Source organism: Molossus molossus, unplaced genomic scaffold, assembly GCF_014108415.1.
Source record: "Molossus molossus isolate mMolMol1 unplaced genomic scaffold, mMolMol1.p scaffold_m16_p_20, whole genome shotgun sequence".
Taxonomy (NCBI): domain Eukaryota; kingdom Metazoa; phylum Chordata; class Mammalia; order Chiroptera; family Molossidae; genus Molossus; species Molossus molossus.
In genome coordinates this window covers 3,615,336-3,620,237 of record NW_023425356.1, presented here as the reverse complement: position 1 = coordinate 3,620,237, position 4,902 = coordinate 3,615,336, and the positions used below count along the sequence as shown (strand labels likewise).

Below are 4,902 nucleotides of genomic sequence, written 5' to 3'. Positions count from 1 at the left end.
CAGGCTGCAGCGACCGCGTCCGCCCGCGGTGAACGCGAAGGTGTCCCAGCATGCGTTCCTCCACACCGGACCGTGCGTGACGTCGGTCACCCCGTGCATGTGAATCAAGTCTTGGGCGGCCTTGGAGTAGCAGAAGGTTGAAGGCCGCCCCCCCTGCTATTAGCACGGGCGGCTCAGTAGGCCTTGGGGGACGCATTCAAGGGTGTTTGTGTGCACAGTAGCACTGCTTCTGTTCAGCGGGGAGCTAACACGGGGCGACTCTCACTCCCCTTCCCGAGTGCTACCGAGGAGTTGGCTGTTCTTGCAGCAGAGGGAGTCGGACTGTGTGGAACAAAATGAAGAACTTGAAAGGCATGCTGTGTCGCCGTGGTTCTCGGCACAGGCTGCGACAATCGCAGGGACAGCTTTCAAACAGGCAGACTCTCGGCCCATCCGCCAGGATGCTGACGCGATCCGATCGTCCGGGGCGGGGCCCAGGCGCCAGTTTCCTCAAAGCTTCTTCGGGATTTGCAGTTGGCAGGTGGGGTTGGGGAGGGACGGCGAGGGGCGTCTGAGCTCCGAGGGGCCGTCAGCAAGTCCTCTTCCAGGGTCTTTGTGGTTTCATCCATCATACAGTTGTCATGACGATTAATTAATCCATGTGAGTGGCACTACCTTGATGAGCATAAACTGTTAAAAAAAAAAAAAAACAGTGATAAAGAAATGAAAATAATCTCTGAAATCGAAGAATCCTGACCGAGGTCCACCATAGATTCCAACATGAATTTTAGACACAGGGTACTGGCTGGCATCAGGCAGGTCCTTTGAGCTCTCTTCACCCATTTCCTGACCGGTAGGGTAGAAACAATATATTCTACCCGTTGCAGGAAGAAGACGGAGAAAAATAGCCCCAGGTTGTGGAAGTGTGAGGACTAAAAACAGCATATCTTTAAGGTACAATTTCAGCTCATTCTGTTCTGTGGCCTTTGGTCCCTTTAGAAGTCATTCTGAGACTACTGAGTTAATTTATGCAAGAGCCCAGGAGAAGTAGGGGCAGTTCCCTTATCTGCGAAGTCACTTTCTGTGGTTGTGGTTACTCGCAGTCAATTGTGGTCCCAAAATATGAAACACAAATTCCAGAAATAGGCAAACCATGACTTTAAATGACGTCCTGTTCCGAGCAGCAGGACAAAATCATGCAGCCCTGCTCAGTCCTACCCGGGACATGACTCCGCATCCAGCGCCCCACGCTGGAGTCTCCCTGACTGTTAACTAGTCCCTTCGTATCAGACTGTCGAGGTATCATGGTGCTTGTGTTCAAGTTGACCTCATTTTACTTAGAAATGGCCCGAGCACCAGAAGAGCGGTGGGGGACGCTGCGTTGCAGAAGGAAGCTGGGGAGAGCTTCCTGGACTGAGCAGGTGAGTGCGCAGAGGAAAGCCCGTGTGGGGGTCAGTACCACCGGGTTCAGGCTTCGCGTGGGGGTCTAGGAATGTATTCCCCACGGAGAAGGGGGGACTGCTGTAATTTCTGATCACCATGTTGTCATTACTGTGTTCTTATTATGCTCAATTTCTTCAACGTAAAATGAGAGTAGTGAACTAAATAATTTAAAAAATGTCCTCCAAGCACTAAAAATCTGTGATGAGCAAGCATTGTACAACCTTGTTATTTTTTGATTGTCGGTGAGGGTGTGTGAGTTTGAGTGTGTGCGTGTGAGTTTCATACACACGAACGGGAGGAAGGCCCGAGTTGCCCGGCACCCATCACTCTGCCCCGCACCGCCCTGGGAGAGTTCGGACAAGTTCGGGGCAGGCATCCCTTCCCAGTCTGGCCGCACGGGAGCCCCACCCACGCTGGTTCTGCGCCCTGTGGTAGGGGCCCAGATCTAGGTTTGTGTCAACCCAGGACACCAAGGAGGCAAGTCCACTGACTGTGGTCCTTCCAGAAGAGCCCACGAGGCCAGCTCAGTGCTGCCCCTGGGACTCCCGGAGGGACATAGGCCGGCCACCTCTTCAGGTCACTTGACTCTAAGCTCTCCTCCATTCCTGCCTTCATTTTTGGGGGCGGGGGTTGTTTTTGTTTTTTAATCCTCATCTGAGGACATTTTTGCATTTATCTTCAGATAGAGCAGGAGGGGAGAAGGGGGAAGAGAGAGAGAGAAGCATCGATGTGAGAGAGACACATCAACTGGTTACCTACCACCCACACAACCCCAACTCTAAACTGCAACCGAGGTACATGCCGTTAGCGGTCACCGAACCCGGGACTGACTCTCTGGTCCGCAGGCCGATGCTCTAACCACTGAGCCAAACCGGCCATGGCCTGCCTTCATTTGTTTTAATTTTTCTCTTAACTTTTCTCCATTTTTCTAGTCCTCCCTCTTTCCAATCAATGTTTCAGTCAACATCCAGAATAATTTTCTTAAATAAGTATCTGATCAAATGATCCTCTGGCAAACAAGCCCTACCATGAATTCTCAGTGCCTCTCGGGTAAGGTTGAAAGTCCCTGGGTAGCATGCAAGGCCTCCATAATCCGGACCCGATGTCCACTTGTTATATCTTGCTCCATCATCCTCCAAAACCTTGGATTTTAGCCACACTGGGGCAACTGTACTTCCCAGTGTGCCGGGGTGATGTGCCACGTCATACCTTCTTGCCTGCACCTGCGCCTTCCGTGCTCGGCACCTGCCCTCCGCCAACACCGGCTTCTGCCTCCTCGTGCTGTAAGACATGGGTCATCTTTGCCGGAAAGAGAACCGCACCCAGCTCATGCACTCAAAACCCTCACTGAACCACTGAGATGAATTTTCCCTTCGGGGCTTCTCTTCCTGCAAGATGGTGAATGACTCTGAGAACAGAGACACCACAGATGACGTCCCTTTGGTTTCCTGGTCCCCAGTGCAGAATGGCACGGAGCTGCTTAGTGAATGTTTGCTGAATGAACACACGATCCGGGCGTCGGAGAGACCAAGTCACTCAACTCACCGTTGTTATTATCATATTAGAAGTAAAACAGAAATCTGTGGATTCTTTCATAGGTAAACGACTGACTAGAGGTCTCCTTCCCGGCCTTCTGGAACTCTTGCTCCTGAGTGTGAACATTGACCGTGCTCTGTACACCGAGGCAGGCGCTGGGCTGCACCTATGAATCCTCACGACAACCCGGCGGGCCAGAGCCCATCTGCACTGTGACACAGGTGAGGCACCACAGCGCGGGAAGAGGAACTGTCCCCAGGATACTGTTTGGGAGTCAGAGCAGGGATTTCATCCCAGACCCCAGAGCCCACAGCCTGCTACCACTCAGCACTCCAGCCCTGCGGCCAGGCGACGAAAGCACCAGGAAAAGCAGGCATCAGAGACACGGTTCTAATCCCTGCTGGTTTTCATCAAGCTAGGAACTTTGTCTTGGTCGCTAGGACTCAGTCTCCCCTCCCACAAAAAGGGGGAGCTTAATCTGACATTCACTATGGTTCCTTCTGATTTATATTTTGCTAATCCTATCATGTGTCAAACTGAGCTCTGTAAGCTCAGTGGGAAAGGAAATCATTGTGTCTCTGACAGCCAAAAATCCATTGGCAAAATAGTGAAATAAGAAAAAAGAGCCACGCACCATAGAAGTGACCAGGGATGTACCGGGCTGCCCACCATGCACTAGGAACCCAAGTGACCCAAGTCCATGTCAGTGAATTTACCTTCTCTGCTTAAACCCGTTCATCATGGAAACAGCTGATACACTGTTCATCTTTGTTAGGCCCTCTTGGGTTTCTACCCTTCATTTCTTGCCAGATAAACAAACAAAGTTACTTTCCAGAGCTGCTAGGCGTCCCTCAGGTGTCGGAGCTGCAGAGGAAAGCTACTTTGTAGCTCGTTTCTCTGAAGGTGAGTTCCCCCCAGCCTCACTAAGGAAGATACTAAACACATTTTATCTCAGGGATGAATAAACATGACTTGGAGAAAAAATATGACTCCAAGAGAAAGCAGCTTTTGTTATCCAGTAGTTTCATCCCAATCACCCTAGTGATGAGATGGCAGTTGTAAATAGTACCCAAACAAGTGTGTGTGTGTGTGTGTGTGTGTGTGTGTGTGTGTGAGAGAGAGAGAGAGAGAGAGAGAGTGCACAAAGAAATTAAGTGTTTACAGAAAAAGGTCCCTTTCCAGTGGAGATTTCTTAAATTTGTGATTTATTAGAGGTTAGAAGCCCTGGCTTTACACCATGGTCTTCGGTACAGGCTCGGCTCCTAACTAACTACATGTCCCATAAGCCTCATCTCTCCGAGACTCTGTCCCATTATCCATAAAGTGAGTAGCTGGACAGTAATGACAGCCTAAGTTCCTTGTCGTTCTAATAGCCTCTGATTCTGATTTCCGCCAAGGCTGCAGAATTTGGATTTACTCTGCTCACCCAGACTGTACCACAAAAGTCTCTTGTTTAAATCAATTTCATACAGCTCAGGATTTCATTCTCAGTGAAAAGACATGGAAAGAACAACCACCTCTTACTCCCCTCAGTGGAGCTGAAGGACGAGAAACCGGAGCGCAGGCGTTTGTCTTGGGGGAGGTGTGCCCACCCTGGCTGCAGCCTCCGCCCCGGTCACAGCTGCACCAGCTCCTGGAGGGAGTCCATCGCCTCCCTGCACTGTGTCCAAGTTAGGTTTGAATAAGGAAATTGCAAAGAAAACCCAGAAAGAATATTTTTGTTAGAAGTTAACAAATTACTATAACTAAATGGTTGTCTGGACTCTGAATCAACTTTATTTCTTGTTGATTTTTTTCTTTGCTCTTAAAAAAAAATCTCATTTCTAGCTCATTCATTCTTATTATTCCATACATTAGAAGTCAACTGGTAATTCACACAAATTAAATGAGCGATTTTGCATTTAATTTACTGATGACAAACTCTAGGAGTCAGCAGTTTTGCTC

At 49.6% G+C, this 4,902-nt stretch overlaps 1 long non-coding RNA gene across 1 annotated transcript; it reads left to right on the top strand.

Moving 5' to 3' along the window:
- The first annotated feature begins 1,269 nt into the window (after window positions 1-1,269).
- On the top strand, window positions 1,270-4,620 carry LOC118637849. Its single transcript, XR_004960964.1, has 3 exons — window positions 1,270-1,400; window positions 3,021-3,861; window positions 4,431-4,620. It is a non-coding gene; the product is annotated as an uncharacterized LOC118637849 (long non-coding RNA).
- The last annotated feature ends 282 nt before the right edge of the window (window positions 4,621-4,902 follow it).